The sequence below is a fragment of the Myotis daubentonii genome, chromosome X (assembly GCF_963259705.1).
Source record: "Myotis daubentonii chromosome X, mMyoDau2.1, whole genome shotgun sequence".
Classification (NCBI taxonomy): Eukaryota; Metazoa; Chordata; class Mammalia; order Chiroptera; family Vespertilionidae; genus Myotis; species Myotis daubentonii.
Window position 1 is genome coordinate 66166059 of NC_081861.1, and position 18228 is coordinate 66184286.

An 18228-nucleotide genomic window follows, 5' to 3' on the forward strand; every position below is an offset into this window, starting at 1 on the left:
AAAATCTCCCAAACAAGAAGCATCTGGCCTTGGCAAGCCCCATACCCATTGTTAAGTGGCCCCATGCCAAGTACTAACAGTAGCCAATCTTGGTTCACAGACTGGCCTCTCCTGGACGTCTCCAAGCTGAGCACTAGTAGCAGCCATATGAAAACCACTTTGTAGCTCATGCTGGGTGGTCCCAGGCAGAACACAGTTAACTTCTGACTTTGATCTGTACCTCCCAGGAGGCCCCAGAGCCAGTGCAACCAGTGGACAGCATCAAACCACATTGAAGCACCACTCAACCACCTCCACAAGTGACACACTTATGGGGTGGATTCAGCGGGCACCAGAGCCTCATGGAATTAAGTCCTGCCCTAGAGGTTGGCCCCTGTACAGCTCATACTCCATAGTGGTCACAGCTAGTCTTCACAGCCAATTGGCCTGGAGGTAAACCCTTCCCATTGACAGGTCGACAGCACTCAAGGCTACAGTAGGCTATAACAAGAAGGTGTACACAGCCAACACAAGGGATGCATCCTGAGTACCCAGCTTGGATGATCAGGGAGGCTGTGCCACTGGACCCTAAAGAACAACTACTACATAGGACACTACCAAGCCTGGAAGATGTAGCAGTTCTACTTAATACATAGAAAGAAACACAGGGAGGCTGTCAAAATGAGGAGACAAAAAAACATGTCCCAGATGAAAGAACAGAACAAAACTCCAGAAAAAGAAGTAAACAAAATGGTGACAAAAGATCGACCAGATGCAGAGTTCAAAACACTGGTTATAAAGTTGTTCAACAAACTTAGGGGAAGAGTAGATGAATTTAGTGAGAACTTCAACAAAGAGATGATAAGTCTAAAAACAGAACTAGAAAATATTTTAAAAAGCCAGTTAGAAATGAAGAAGACATGAACTGAAATGGAGAATACATTACAGGGAATCAATAGTGGAGTAAAATGAAGCAGAGGATCAAATCAGAGATTTGGAAGATAACGGAAGCAGAAAACACCAAATCAGAACAGAAAAAGAGAGAGAGAGAGAGAGAGAGAGAGAGAGAGAGAGAGAGAGAGAATAGTTTAAGGAGCCTCTGGGACAACTTCAAGCATAGCAACATTTACATCATGGGAGTGATGCAAGGAGAAGAGAAAGAGCAGAGAATTGAAAACCTACATGAAAAAATAATGGTGGAAAACTTCCCTACCCTGGTGAAGGAAATAATTCAGGAAGCACCGAGTCCCAAACAAGATGAAACCAAAGAAACCTCACCAAGACATAGTATAATTAAAATGCCAAATATTAGCATTAGCCGGTTTTGTTCAGTGGTTAGAGCTTCAGCCTACAAACTGAAGGGCCCCGGGTTTGATTCTGGTCAAGGGCACATGCTGGCTCGCAGGCTCAATCCCCAGTAGGTGACATGCAGGAGGCAGCCGATCAATGATTCTCTCTCATCATTGATGTTTCTATCTCTCTCTCCTTCTCCCTTCCTCTCTGAAATCAATAAAAATATATTAAAAATAAATAAAATGCCAAATTTTAAAGACAAAGAATCTTAAAAGTAGCAAGAGAAAAGCAGTTATCTACAAGGGAGATCCCATAAAATTTTCAGCTGATTTCTCAACAGAAATTTGCAGTCTAAGACTACTCTACCCAGCAAAGCTATCTTTAGAATAGAAGAACAAATAAAGCACTGCACAGAAATGAAAAAGCTAAAGGAGTTCATCACCACCAAACCAATTTACATGAAATGTTAAAGGACCTTCTTTACAAAAAAGAAAAAAAAAGATAAAAAAGATGAATAATAAAATGGCAATAAATTCATATCTATTAACAATTTAATTTAGTCCTGGCCAGATGGCTCCATGGTTGCAGCATTGACCTGCACACCAAAGGGTCACGGGTTTAATGTCCAGTCAAGGGTATGTGCCTGGATTGAAGTTTCGATACTTGGCCCTGGTTGGGATGTGTGTAGGAGTCAACTAATTGATGTATCTCTCTCACATCTCTCTCTCTCTCTCTCTCTCTCTCTCTCTCTCTCTCTCTCTCTCTCTCTCTCTCTTCTCCTCCCTGACTCCCTTGTACTGTCTCTAAAACTCAATGAAAAAAATACCCTTTGGTGAGGATTAACAAAAAAAGAGAAAAAAAGAAAAAATAATTGAATCTAAAATAATAAATCAAATGAACAAGCAGAACAAACAGACTGGTAGATATAGAGAACATTTTGGTGGGAGGGGTGTCAGGGGGATGGATGAAAAAGGTAAAGGGATTAAGAAGTACAAATTGGTTGTTACAGAATAGTCATGAGGATGTAAAGTACAGCATCTATATATATAAAAATCCTACTGGTCGCTATGATGTGCACTGACCACCAGGGGGCAGACATTCAATGCAGGAGCTGCCCCCTGGTGGTCAGTGTGCTCCCACAGTGGGGCCAGGATGAGCAGGAGCAGCATGGTGCCAGCCTCAGCTCAGGCTCCTCCCCAGCCGCCTGCAGCTTCCAGCATTGTTACATCCCTCAGGGAATGTTGGACTGCAGGCAGGATTGGGCCAAATCCCCTGAGGGGTCCTGGATTGTGAGCTGGTGCAGGCCAGGCTGAGGGACCCCACTGGTGCATGAATCCATGTACTGGGCCCCTAGTAGTGATATAATTAATATTCTAATAACTATGTATGAAGTCAGATGGTTATGAGACTTATAATCACTTAGTAAATTATATGATGTCACTTAAAACTAAATAATGTTGTATGTCAAATGTAATTAGCATTAAAATATATTTAAAGTAAAAAAAGAGAGAAAGAGGAGACAATCCAAAAGAACGGACAAGTAGAACAGAAACAAACTCAAAGTCACAGAAAATAAACTGATGGTTGCTAGAGGGGATGGTGCTTGGGGAGCTGAGTGAAAAACTGAAAGGATTAAGAAGTAAAAATTAGAAAAGTTATGGGGATATAAAGTACATCATAAGAAATAGAGTCAGTAATATTGTTATAACTATGTATCATGTCAGATGGGTGCTAGATTTATTAGGGAGAATAAAACATTTCAAAATATTTTAAAAATAGGAAATCCAAATGGAGAAAAACATATAAAAATTTGTCTGATTACATTAGTCTCTCAGGTTATGTAAATAAAAATCACAATATGATACCATTATATAACCACTAGAATGGCTAAAATGAAATAGAGGGCACCAATTGTTCACAAAGATCAGGGCAACAATCCATTTTTGTAGGAAAGTAAATAGGCACAATCATTTTGGAAAATGTTTACTAAAACTGACTATACACATACTCTATGATGCTATAATTCCACTCCTAGTTCTATAGTATTGGAAATTATTACATACATTTAACAAAATACGTATATGAGAATGTTCACAACAGTATTCTTTGTAATAACCTGAATTGGAAACAACCCTTAGATTCTGATTTTCATAGCACACAATTTTGGCTAGAGAACTTTCTGACTTATTTTGGTTCTGATATTGCTTCCAGTTTACAATGTCTGTTTAACCCTGGATTTTCACTAATTATCTTTGAACCCAGTCTAATAATTTTCTCTTAACCCAAATGAATAGTTCTTCAAAGAATAATCAGGAGACTCCTTTGGATTAAATCAGAAGAGTTTTCTTGACATACTACTGTAAGAAATAGATTCAGGACATTCCTTCTACTAAAGTAGGAAAACTACAGAACTGACGATATCAGAAGTGAGGACAAAACAAATAGAAAACTTGTCTGTTTCAGAGAACCTTTGTGCTAGGCTAAGAATGTTGACTGATCATTTGCTTTCACACTTTCTGTAGGCACAATTTCAAAAAAAGCAACAACAATAATAAAAGTCTAATACTGCATAATGAAATATAAAGCCATACGTTCACTTCATGTATACTTGGCTGTAATTCTCCCAAGTAACACATCATGAATGTAAATGAAACATTTTAATTTATGGCCATGCCCTGTGGGACCTAACATGGGGAAAGAATAGAAAGAAGAAAAAGTTCTCTACTGCATACTACAGTGCCCCCCCAAAATATGTACACACTTTGAAAGCAGTATTTATTAAAATACATTTCATTTTCAAACTGTAATAGACTACAGCTATCAGCTATTGAAGTGTGTATACATTTTTTGTGGGACATCCTATATATGTTGAAAAAAGGAGACTACAGGAATCCTCTACCTTTCTTTAAAAAAAGAGAAGAGGCAGCATCTGGTGAAAGAGTTCTTTTTCTATGAACAGACTGTTGACAGCAGCTGTTCCTAGACAAGTAATTGTAACAAATCTCTTAAAAGTACTGTACATTCTTTTGGATAGAAAAATTAAATATATATAAAATGATATCCTGATTATTCCCTCTAAAGGATGATTAAAACCAAACACACTCTTTTCACAGTATAATGACATATAATTGTCAAAACTTCCACAGCAACTATCATTTAAAATTCATATTTATTTATTTATTTTTTTAAATATATTTTATTGATTTTTTACAGAGAGGAAGGGAGAGAGATAGAGAGTTAGAAACATCGATGAGAGAGAAACATCGATCAGCTGCCTCCTGCACATCTCCTACTGGGGATGTGCCCGCAACCCAGGTACATGCCCTTGACCAGAATCAAACCCGGGACCTTTCAGTCCACAAGCCAACGCTCTATCCACTGAGCCAAGCCAGTTTTGGCTAAAATTCATATTTAAATTTTGATGTTAAACCAGTGGAAATTGCTTCTTTAAAAATGTTTTTTGTTTTTTGTGTTTTTTTTTTTAGCAAAATGTTTGCTAGAGCCAGGAATGAATGTCTTCCTCCCTAGAAAATGTGTCATTAATAAAAGATCAAATTTAATATTGACTAGTAATAGTTAATTTTCTTTTGTTTTTAGGGACTGTAACAATGACTTTACCTGAAATTAGACTTTGAGAATATATTAATTATATCTTTCTTTAGATCCATAAAATAAATTTTTGGGAGAATTACTCATTTTCTTCTCACCAGTATCACAAGATTAATTATACATCTGATAAGGCAGTATGCTTATTTGTTCCTGTGGTTAACCTTGAGATTATTATGCTAAGTGAAAAAGTCAGTCAGAAAAAGCTAAGAACCATATGATTTACTCATTATGAGATATAAAACTGAAACTCATAGTCCAGCCAGTGTGGCTCAGTTGGTTGAGTGTTGTTCCATGCACCACGAGGTCTTAGGTTTAATTCTTGGTCAAGGCACGTGCCCAGGTTGAGTGCTTGATTCCCAGTAGGAGGCATGCAGAAGGCAGCCAATTGATGTTTCTCTCTCATCAAGATTTCTATCTCTCCCTTCCTCTGAAATCAATAAAAACATATTTTAAAAAAACACTGAAATTCATAGACACAGACAAGAGTATAACGGTTACCAGATGAAAGGGAATGGGAGGGTAGTAAAGGGTAAAGAAGCCCAACTATATGGTGATGGAAGATAATTTGACTTTGGGTGATGGGCACACAATGCAATACACAGATCATGGATCCTAGAAATGTACTCTTGAAACCTGTATAATCTTATAAACCAATATCACCCCAATACATTTAATAACAAATAAAAAGAAATATCCATTCCAAAAGGAATTCTCTTCTAGGGAGAAGAGAATTTATATTGGACTCAGTGATGCATTATTTAGCTGGTGATTTTATTTCATGTACTAGTATGTGTTATTCTTTAACTGCAATTCAAATGTGCATTATATCCATTGTCAATAGGTAGCAATTACTTGTTTGACAAGTTTATTATAGAAGCATCTAAAAGGCAAGGAGATTAAATCATAAATTCATGTTTCCCTAGAACCCAGTGAACCATAAAAATCTTGTGAAGTTTGCTGAAAGTCTTCCAGACATTAACATTTAGAATTAAGTTAGACATTTTGGGCTTTTATTCATTAAATTTCTGGCCATGCATTTCAAATGGTATATACAGTGAGTCATTGTGAAGTATCCAACAAAATATAAAATTCATAATAGACTTCTGAAGTAAAGAAAATTCAATCTTCCATGGAAAAGAGTAAAATAGGATGGCCCCAAAAATAGATAAAAAAGTCTAGAACTCACAATACAGATTGTAATTAATTTGGTGCTCTGCAAAGTTCAATGAAAGAACTGATAGAGAAATATCAAAAATCCCAAAGTAAAGATATATTGGGCTTTATTCTAAAAGATACATTGGATACCTTAATTCATTTTCAAAAGAAAAAATATATGGCTCATAGCTGCAAATTGTGATTTTTATCTTTCTATTGTTAATTCTTTTTTTGTGGAAAAAATAATTTGGAAAGAAAGATATACTATTAGAATCAATCAAATATTTACATTAGATTTCTTATATAAGAAAGCCATTCTATATATTTAGATTATATTATTTGTTTATTATATAATACTAGGGGCCCAGTGCATGAATTCATTCATGCACCTCAAAAAGAACTGTGGGCTGTGAGGCTGTGGTGGACACAGGGGTGGGTCTGGGCCCATCCTCTGCAACCCCGCCTGGCCTTTCCCACCGTGGCCCCTGGTACCCTGTCTGCCGGCAGCCCAGCTCCTGCTGCTGCCACTCCCACATGCTGATGGCACCAGCCCTGCTCATACCCGCTGATGGATCAGAGTGATTGGGGCTGGAGCCAGCAGCAGGTGAGAGTGGGGCTGACTCTGTTAGCAGGTGCAAGCGGCGCTGCTGTCCTGATCGCCCCTCAGGAGTAGGGCCAGGTGGAGAAGCCCTCAGGGGTGATCAGGGCCAGCAGCTGCCACTCGCATCTGCTGAGGGCGCTGAGTGATTGGGGCTGGCACCAGGCACCGGCAGCGGGTGAGAGCTGCGGCTCAAGCACCAGCAGCAGGTGTGAGTGGGGCCAGCTCTGGCAGCAAGTGTGAGTGCTGGGCAGGACCACAGTGCATGGGACCAAAGAATTTTCAGTAACCACCAGAGGCTCCCTCTGATGACAGCGACTGGCATCTCACCTTGGTCTGGCGCCCCCGCACTCCTGCTCCACTATCCAACCACAGCCGATGCCCGCCATGTTCTCTGCTCTTCTGCCTGCTGCCGACGCCTGCCATGTTACACACGTGCCCCTTGGTGGTCAGCGCACGTCATAGTGACCGGTTGTTCCGTAGTTCTGCCATTTGGTCTATTTGCATATTAGCCTTATATTATATAGTATAATATATAACTTAATACATATGCATTATATCCTATATAATAAAGAGGGAATATGCTAATTTGTTCATTACGGTGTCACCACAACGACCACTTTGCATATTGATGCGTGCGCAGCAGGGGTCAGGCAGCTGGAGCCAAGTTCCCGGGGGTCTGAGGAGAACGCCTGACAGGAGCCCGGACTGCAAAGAAGGAAGAGGAAGCGGCCATGGGGAGCTCTTCCAATCCCCCTGCACAGATACCCTACCCCAGCCCCTGCACCCCCGGGAGGATGGGGAGGCTGACCAGATGGGGAGAAGACCCAGCCTTGGGGGTAGCTGCAGCCCGCACCTCCGACTCCCAATCTCTTCCCCTGCCACCCCCACTAGGGGCGCCCACAACAATAGCACACTGGCGACCACCCGTCAGCACCCCCGAGACACCCAGGGCCCATGGCCTGCAACTGCCAGACCCTCTCCACTGGGGCAAGGCATGCCTCTTCTCCCTACAACTCCAGATCCGGGTGGAGGCAGGCCTGAGCAGATCCCCAGGGTCAGACCCTTCCTCCTGACAGCAGCAGTAGTGCCTTCTCCGCAGTGGAAGTGTGCTGAACCTTGCTGAGGGCACAGCTAAACCCACCTTCCTAGCCCACCTGGTTTCACCCTGGCCTGCCCCCCCGCCCGGCTCCAGGAGATTGGAGCCCCGTCCTGAGCAGGTACAGCTGTGAAACAGCAACGTACAATTTGAAGAATGCTGCCAAGCGGGAAGATTTGATAGTTACTCCCCCTTCGGCCTTGCTGCCTCCTTAGTGCCCCCCTAACTCCCTGACCCCCACCAGCACCTCCAGGGATGACCACCGCTACAGGGCTGCTGGCCAGAGCCCGCCCCTCCAGGGCCTGCGGAGCCCTCTGCAAAGCCTCGATAGCTACAGTCCCAGGAAAAATCATGTCCTCCTTCCCTAATCAGCACCTGCTACCTGTGAGGGTACCCATGGGCTCAAAAATAACAATCCCTTCCCGTTTAGAAGTCACTTACTTGATGAAACAGTTTTAGGTTTATTAGCTCAGAACCTCCTCATGACAGCCCAGTGAGGTAGGCGGACAAGAGGTTACAATTCCCAGGGTATAAGCATATGTATTCAGAAATGAAGCTCAGAGGGGAAAAGTGTCAAGCCCACTGGTTCCCAAGGTGCAGCACATGCCCCACAGGGAGGAGGGGCAATTTGATTTTAAGTGGGGGCAATTCAAGAATGAGTTAACAGTGAATTTTTTGCATTTCTTATGGTTCTAGGGGGCCTCATCTACAGCATATCCTACATAATAAAAGGCTAATATCCAAATGACTGAATGGTAGAATGACCTGTCACTACAATGTGCACTGACCACCAGGGGGCAGACACTCAATGCAGGAGCTGCCCCCTGGTGGTCAGTGTGCTCCCACAGGGCAAGCGCCGCTCAGCCAGAAGCTGGACTCACAGCTGGCGAGCACAGCTGCAGTGGTGGGAGCCTCTCCCGCCTCCATGGCAATGCTAAGGATGTCAGATTGATGGGTTAGGCCAGGGGTGGGCAAACTGTTTGACTCGAGGGCCACAATGGGTTCTTAAACTGGACCAGAGGGCCAGAACAAAAGCATGGATGGAGTGTTTGTGTGAACTAATATAAATTCACAGTAAACATCATTACATAAAAGGGTACGGTCTTTTTTTTTTTTTTTTTTTTTAGTTTTATTCATTTCAAACGGGCTGGATCTGGCCTGCGGGCCGTAGTTTGCCCACGGCTGGGTTAGGCCCACTAAGCTGTCAGTTGGACATCCTTCCAGGGCTCCTGGACTGCTAGAGGGTACAGGTCAGGCTGAGGGGAACCCCCCACCCCCACCCCCGTGCACAAATTTCGTGCACTGGGCCTCTAGTTTATTATATAATAGTTAAAATATTATATATTCATCTTATATTTAGAAAGGATTTTCCTTTAAAATCCAGGTTTATTTAATCGTATGCTAAGATCATTAATTATATAAAAAAAAATATCACCAGATTTATATGGAAACATAAAAGACCCAGAATAGCCAAAGCAATCCTGAAAAAAAAAAAAAAAAAAAAAAAAGAAGAACGATGCTGGAGGTATCATGCTACCTGACTTTATTTTTATTATTTTTTATTTAATTATTTTTTAAAATATATTTTATTGATTTTTTTACAGACAGGAAGGGAGAGGAATAGAGAGAGTCAAAAACATCGATCAGCTGCCTCCTGCATACTCCCTACTGGGTATGTGCCCGCAACCAAGGTACATGCCCTTGACCAGAATCGAACCTGGGACCCTTGAGTCCGCAGGCTGACGTTCTATCCACTGAGCCAAACCGGTTAGGACAACAATCCTTTTTTTTTTTTTAATACATTTTATTGATTTTTTTTTGTTTTTTTACAGAGAGGAAGGAAGAGGGATAGAGAGCTAGAAACATCGATGAGAGAGAAACATTGATCAGCTGCCTCCTGCACATGTCCTACCCGGGATGTGCCCGCAACCAAGGTACATGCCCTTGACCGGAATCAAACCTGGGACCCCTCAGTCCACAGGCCGACGATCTATCCACTGAGCCAAACTGGTGCTGGCCATGCTACCTGACTTTAAAATACACTACAGAGCTACAATAATCAAAACAGCATGGTATTGGCAGAGAAGGGGAGGGAAGTTGGGGGCAATCAGGCCTGCAGGGGAGGGCAGTTGGGGGAGACCAGGTTGGCAAAGGAGGGCAGTTAGGGGCAATTGGGCCAGCAGGGGAGCAGTTAGACGTCGATCAGGCTGGCAAGGGAGGGCAGCTAGGGGTGACTGGGCCAACAGGGGAGGGCAGTTGGGGGCATCCAGGCCTGCAGGGGATGGCAGTTAGGGGTGACCAGCCTGGCAGGGGAGGGCAGTTAGGGGCAATTGGGCCGTCGGGGGAGCAGTTAGGCATTGATCAGGCTGGCAGGCAGAAGCGGTTAGGGTCAATCAGGCAGGCAGGTAGGCTAGCGGTTGGGAGCCAGCAGTCCTGGACTGTGAGAGGGATGTCTGAATGCCCGGTGGGATTGGGCCTAAATGGGCAGTCGGACATCCCTCAAGGGGTCCCAGATTTGAGTAGGTGCAGGCTGGGCTGAGGGACACACCCCCTTGTGCACAAATTTCGTAAGCCAGACCTTCAGTGTGGAATATAAAACTGAAACTTATGAACACAAACAGCAGTGCGGTGGTTGCCAGAGAGAGGGGGTTTGGGAAGAAAGAGGTCCTAATATGAGGTGACAGGAGAAGGTTTGACTTTGGGTGGTGGGAACATGGTCCTATATACAGATTTTGTAAATTGGCAATCCACACATGAAACCTATATGTTCATGTTGACTAATGTCACTCCCATGAAATTTAATTTAAAAAATGAAATGTGCTTAATTATTGAATGTTAGGAAGCACTTTTTTATATCAACATCTATTGTTTATTTCAATAAATGACAAACATTAAAATAATGTCAGTTAACTCAGCTGGCATGGCTCAGTGGTTAAGCATGGACCTATGAACCAGGAGGTTACAGTTCAATTCCTGGTCAGGACACATGCCTGGGTTGCAGACTCAATTCCCAGTGAGGGGCGTGCAGGAGGCAGCCTATCAATGATTCTTTCTCATCATTGATATTTTTAACTCTCTCTCCTCCCTTCTCTGACATCAATAGAAATATATTTAAAATAAAATAATGTCAATTGACAATCAATGTGCGGAAAATAAGCTTAATTTTGAATTGAGCTTTCCTCTGGCCAAAAATAAATAAATAAATAAATAAAAATAAATAAATAAAAATAAAATGTTCTTTCATGTGAAGTAAGAGTAAAAATATAATAAATGTGGACAGTATTATGCTATGTGAAATAAGTCAGTCAGAGAAAGACAAGTACAATATGGTTTCACTAATGTAGAATCTGATGAACAAAATAAACTAACAAATAAAACAGAAACAGAGAAGAGACTGGTAATGTCAGAGGCAGGGGTTGGGGTGCTGGGTGAAAAAGTTGAGGAATTAAGCAAAGAGAAAGAATCTCATAAAAAGAGACAACAGTATGGTGATCACCAAGGGAAAAGAGGGGTGGGGGAAGTAGAAGAGGGTAAAGGAAGGATAAATGGTGATGGAAGGAGACTTGACTGTGGGTGGTGAACACACAATACAATATGCAGATGATGTATTATAGGATTGTACACCTGAAACCTATATAATTTTAATAACCAATGCCACCCCAATAAATTTAATAAAATTAAAAGCAAAATAATAATAAATGTAAATTTATTCCCATTCCCTTCTCCTAAAATACTAGCAACTGCCATAACTGCCACCACTACTACAGAAACAAGAAAGGTAAGTAGAGGTTGATTCTTCTATTGTGTCAAAGGTGCTTATTTATGCACTTCCTAAATTGGAAGATCGTTTCTATGTAGACATGCACAAACACAAAGGGCCATGGAAGTGCAGCTCTTATGGGGCCACATGTAATTTTCACTTTCCTAGACTAAGCATATGCTTTAGTGAAGATAATCAAAATGAAAATGTCTAGTGAAGGCAGTTTCTCTTTTGGCAAAGTGTGTCATCCAGTGACAAGAAATGAGGTGAACTTACTATACCATAATAACAGCAGCAGCAATAATAAGAGAAGAAAATAGTATAATGCATAAGATTTACAACAACTTTTAGAGTTCCGTTGTTAAATTAATGTGGTCTGCCCCATAAATTTTTGCTTTTTTAATTTTTATTGGATAATAAAATATGTAAATTGAGTGGGTAAGTGGAGGAAGGAGAACATATTTTTATTTAAAAATTTTTAAAAATCTTTATTGTTGAAAGTATTACATATGTCCCCATTTTTCCCCCACTGACATCTTCTAGCCCACTTCCCCTGCCCCTGGCCTTCACCACCCTATTGTCTGTTTCCATGGATTATGCATATATGCATACAAGTTCTCTTATTTATTTATGTATTATTTATTTATTTTTAAATCTTTATTGTTGAAAGTATTACATAGGTCCCCTTTTCTCCTCATTGACTCCTCCAGCCCACCTCACCCCCAATCCCAGGCCCTCACCACCCCACCGTCTGAGTTCAGGGGTTTATGCATATAGGCATACAAGTCCTTTGGCTGATCTCTTCCCACCTACTCAACTCCCCTCCCCCACCTTCCCTCTGATATTTTGAAGTTTGTTCCATACTTCTATGTCTCTGGTCTCTGCCCTATACTTAAAGCTCCATCGATACAAAATAATGAAAGCTATAGAATGGAGGAGAGCAGTGATCTTGAGCTAGAGCATCAAACCGTAGCTAAAAAATCAATACATCCTTTTTAATTCTTGTGTGTCATCTCAAATTACACACTGAGTCAGAGCAGCTTGGCTATGATCTAAATCAGATAGTTTGACAGCCCAAAATATCAGAACTACAGATTTCTGAAACAGTATTACTCATCATGTAGACATAGTCATTAGACCAATAAGATATGAAGCTTTTATTTACAAAAAGATAAACTTCCAGATGAAAGCTGGGAAAATTTGGTCTGACTCATAGATGTTTTGCCTATTTGATGATATGCATCTGGATATTTGGAAACTTCCAGATGATTAACTATATTCTTTAGCTTTCTTGCAACTGCTTTGCATCATATAAACAGTTGTGGACCTTCCTTAAGTTCCAATGTTCCTTATAATTCACAAATATTATTCATATACTAGGAGCCCAGAGCGTTATTCGAAATCGCAGTGCCGCCCACCCACCTGCAGCCCTGCCTTGACACCCAAACCTGGCCCAGCCCCCGACCCCTCTGGCCTTCTCTGGCCACTTCAAGCCCCACCTTCAGTCCCTCCAGTCGCCTGGGGCTAATCCCGCCTTCTCTGGGTGCCTCCCTGCTTCTGCCCATCTCCTGAGCAACGCGGCAGCTTCGCCCCTCATGGTGCTGGACGAGAGCATGGAAACCTCCCGCCTGCTGTGTTATGCTCCTTCCTTCCCCTGGCAGGTGGGCCATGGGGCACTCAGAGTGTGAGCAGTGGATGGGGAAGGACTGGTGAGGCGGGGCTATGGGCTCTCACCCCTGCCCTCCACAGCACAGGATGGTCCCGCCTCCTCCGGGCGCCTCCCCGCTTCCACCCATCTCAGGAGCAACGCCCAGCTAATATGCTAATGACCTGGTCATTACTCATTACGTCATATCGGCCATTAGCATATTAGCTCTTTATTAGTATAGACTAGAGGCCCGGTGCACAAAAATTTGTGCACTCTAGGGAAGGGGGGGTGGTCCCTCAGCCCGGCCTGTGCCCTCTCGCAGTCAGGGACCCCTTGGGAGATAATGACCTGCTGGCTTAGGCCTGCTCCCAGGTGGCAGAGGGCAGGCCCAATCCCTAGGTGCAGCCCCTGGTCGGGCTCAGAGCAGGGCTGTTTGGGGAGTTGGGGTGCCTTCCCCTGTCATGCACAGAGCAGGGCAGATTGGGAGGTTGCGATGCCACCCTCAGTCACGCTCAGGGTAGGGCCAATTGGGGGGTTGGGGCACCGTCCCCGGTCACACTCAAGGCAGGGTCGATGGGGAGGTTGCAGTGCCACCCCCTGTCACGCACAGAGCAGGGCCCATCAGGGGGGTTGGGGCTCCGTACCCTGTCATGCACAGAGTAGGGTCAATCATGGGGTTGGGGAGCTCCCCCCTGTCATGCACAGAGCAGGGCCGATCAGGGGGTTGAGGAGCTCCGCCCTCTCACTCACAGAGTAGAGCCAATAGGGGAGTTGGGGCACTGGCCCCTGTCACACTCAGGGCAGGGCGGATCAGGGGGTTGGGGCACCACCCTCTATCACCCACAGAGCAGGGCCAATCAGGGGGTTTGGGCTCCGCCACTGTCACACTCAGGGAAGGGCCAATGGGGAGGTTATGGCTCTACTCCATCACACACAGAGCAGGACCCGTGGGGGGGGGGGTTGGGGCACCGCACCCTGTCACACACAGAGCAGGGCCGATAAGGTGGTTGGGGTGCCGCCACTCTCATACTCAGGGAAGGGCCAATGGGGAGGTTATGGCTCTACTCCATCACACACAGAGCAGGACCCGTGGGGGGCGGGGGTTGGGCGCCACCCTCTATCAACCACAGAGCAGGGCTGATCAGGTGGTTGGTGCACCACCACTCTCATACTCAGGGCAGGGGCAATGGGGAGGTTATGGCTCTACCCCATCACACACAGAGCAGGGCCCGTGGGGGGTGAGGGGGTTGGGGCCCCACCCCCTGTCACACACAGAGCCACAGGGCGATCAGGGGGTTGGGGCGCTGCCACTCTCACAGTCAGGGCAGGGCCGATGGGGAGGTTATGGCTCTACCCCATCACACACAGAGCAGGGCCTGTGGGGGGGGGCGCGTTGGGGAGCTTCCCCCTATCAGGCACAGAGCAGGGCTGCTCAGGGGGTTGGGGCGCCTTCCCCTGTCATGAACAGAGCAGGATGGATAGGGAGGTTGTGGCCCAGCCCCCTGTCACACACAGAGCCACAGGGCCATCAGGGGGTTTGGGCGCTGCCCCCGTCATGCTGATCCCAGTGCCGGGAGGCATATTACCCTTTTACTATATAGGGTAGAGGCCTGGTGCACGGGTGGGTGCCGGCTGGTTTGCCCTGAAGGGTGTCCTGGATCAGGGTGGGGGTCCCCACTGGGGTGCCTGGCCAGTCTGGGTGAGGGGATGATGGCTGTTTGCAGCTGGTCACACACCCTTCAGGGTGGGGGTCCCCACTGGGGTGCCTGGCCAGTCTGGGTGAGGGGCTGAGGGCTGTTTTCAGGCTGGGACTGAAGCTCCCAACTGCTCCTTTTTTTCTTTTCTTTTCTTTTTTTTTTTTTTTATTCTGGGCCAGCTTTAGCTCTGAGGCCTCGGCTGCTGAAAACAGGTTTCTGGCCTTTGTTTACCGTCTGTATTTGATACAATGTTGCGGTCCGGCTGGCTGAAGCCCGGCTGAGTAAAGCAGGTTTCGGGGTTTTGTTTAGCTTCTTTATTCGCAACATAGTTACTTAGAGTTGCACTGAGAGGCCAGCAAGTCAGGCCGGGAACGTTGGAGGCCTCCGTCCCTGAAGCAAGCAAGCCTCCCTCTTCGCATCAGCTGCCTGGCTGCCGGCCGCCATCTTGGCTGCCAGTTAATTTGCATATCTCCCTGATTAGCCAATGGGAAGGGTAGCGGTCGTATGCCAATTACCATGTTTCTCTTTTATTAGTGTAGATGTACACACACATATAAAACAGGGAGCAATAGCTTACTAGGGAACATTTGGCAATGTATGGAGACATTTTACTTGTCATACGGGAAGGAAGCTACTTACTGGCTTCAACTGGCAGAAGCCAAGGATGCTGCCAATATCTTACAATGCATAGGACAGGCCCCATAACAAAGAATATTAGCTGAGGAGATAGTTACCTAAAATTAATTGGCCAGTCTATATCCAGATGTTTTCAGATTATAAATCAAAGTGTAAACACTGGAAAGCAAGTTCTAATGTAGGCTATTACTTGGTAGCTCAAATATTAACCCAGATGAATTAAAGGTCAAGTTGTGCCTATGTTAGGAACAGTGATGTTCTAGAGCCAACTGGTACTGGCTTGAGGTGACTATTAATTTTTCAGGAATTTTGTGAGCTAACTGATGTCACATTACTATTTTGAAATTGTCTATGTCAAGAATATTTATATGGCAGATATCAGTAAATACTACAATCAGGATGTTGCCCCTCCACCAGGGAGGCAGCACACAATTGGTTTCATGCTGTCAGATCATCTACCATCCACTTTATGAAAAACCATTTTGTATGGACAATTTTAAATATTATTTGTCAGGTTTTAAAATAATCTATTCCAATCCTGCTTTATATTTACATATAAAATATCAGTGTATTCACTTTGACAAATCAATGCCAACCTCCAAGTATACCATAAATCCTAGAAAAAGCTTTAATTTATCACTTTTTGCAAAATAAGGCTAATGAAAATATTCGGCACTTTATTAGCCAAAGGCTAATTGTATAAATGCATACCATTAACTGACATGATCAAAGTTTTGAAAAAGTGAAGATAAGTTTTAGTTAAGAAGAAACTATTAGTTAGTCTTTGAAAACTCAAAGTTGACAAATTCAAGCTATAAATGAGGCTTTGATGTAGCTAAATTAAATTTCTCCCTAAAGGAAAAGTCAGCAGCATTAGAATGCCTATAGTGCCTAAGAAGTTAAAGCTCCAGTTATCTTGGTTAGGGGATGAATAGAGAATTATAAGATTTTCTCCTGATTTGCCATATTAGCTCTGTTTCTTTCAAGCAAATGTTAATTTCTAAATCTCATGACACATCTATGCAATACCAAGACATCATTATTTAAACTATCTTATGATTCAGCTATCTTTTTGTAGACTTGTGTCAGAGCAGTTGCTTCATCAGATAGTCCTTTTTTTTTTTAGCTGAAAACACTTTGCTTTTTCCAATTTAACTTGGCACTTCAAGATGGAAAAAATTGTTGCATAATCACCTTTATTATTCTAGTAGAATGTGAAATAAAAATAATTATCTTCAACAGCCTAACTTTTCACTGTTCAACATTAAAAACAAATTGAAAAGTCTCATTTTTAAACAATTTTCAAAATGTCAGTTGAAAGAATTAATGTGCTATATAACTTCTAAACTGAATAATTTTCATCTTTACTACCACCCACAAAACATGACACAGCTCCTGACCTACTAGTGCATACTGTTCTTAAAGCAGGTGATAAACAACCATATATAACATCAACAATCTTAGTGTCAACATAGCAAATCCACTTGATTTTGTGGATTTCCTTTTGTTAGCTGAAACAGTCTGTCTCTGTATATAACAAACAGACCGGCGATCATAACTAGAACACTGTGAACAAAAGGTAAAAGGTTGATCCAATTAGATAGTCCTGAGGAGGTAGACAGAGAAGTTAAGTATTTCTGCATTTCTCCATAACTGAAGCTCTACAGTAGTTAATTTTATTGCCTATCATAAAGGAAGGATAACTGACAACAAAATTAGAAATCAAGCCAGACAACTGTCACCATATAGCATAATGGTGGACATCTGCATGTGTTTAAATATTATCTTCACCCCTTATCATATGCCATACCTAAGATGCCATCTATTTCAAAAAGTGCTTGATTATTTTAGTATGACTAAGAAAGACATGAATAAAGTGAGCAATCATACTTATCAAAACTAAAGATTTTAAAGGCATATCCAAATTTCAGAGATGTTAAAACAATGAAATGTATCTTAGAATCAATTTAAAATGGTTCTTGCTCTGTGACCCCATGTGACACTGAAATTGGCCTCAGTTTCATTATTTGTAAAATATAGCAGGTAATACCTAACACTATGTGGTTGTTTTGAGGATTAAAGCAGGTTATATATGGAAAATATCTGCCAACAAGTAGGAGCTTACTTTAGCATGGCAGAAGATTTACTGCCTTGCAGGTAGTTTTCATTGTATTTCATTCAGTGCTCTGAATACAAATACACAACTATGAATTACACTAGACGCCCGGTGCATGAAATTTGTGCATGGGGGTGTGTGTCCCTAAATCCGGCCTGCACCCTTTCTAATCCAGGACCCCTTGGGGGATGTCCGACTGCCTCTTGCAATCTGGGACCTCTGGCTCCTAACCACTCGCCTGCCTGCCTGCCTGATTGCCTCTAAAAACCTCTGCCTGCCTGTTTGCCCTAACCACCTCTGCCTGCCTGCCTGATGGCCCCTAACTGCTCCCCTTCTGGCCTAATCTCCCCTAACCGCCTCTGCCTCACCCCACACCCAGGACCTGGGCTTCCCTCCCTCTTGCCGACCACAAGTACCCAGGACCAGAGCTAGCTTCACCCGGGCCAGCTGCACGTTCAGGGGACCGTGGGTGGGAAGCTTCACCCAGGCCACAGCCACTGGTGCTCAGGACCATGGGGGGGGGGGGGAGGGCGGCTTGTCCTCTCCCAGGCCACAGGTGCAGGCACAGCTGCTGGCGCCCAGGACTGCAGAGTGGGTGGCTTGTCCCTCTCCCAGGCCATAGCCCCAGCTACTGGCAC

The 18228-nt window shown here is 43.6% G+C and overlaps 1 pseudogene; it reads right to left on the bottom strand.

Moving 5' to 3' along the window:
* Window positions 1–382: 382 nt before the first annotated feature.
* LOC132223521 (ATP-dependent RNA helicase DDX54-like) overlaps window positions 383–18228 on the bottom strand; it is a 132241-nt pseudogene continuing 114395 nt past the window's right edge.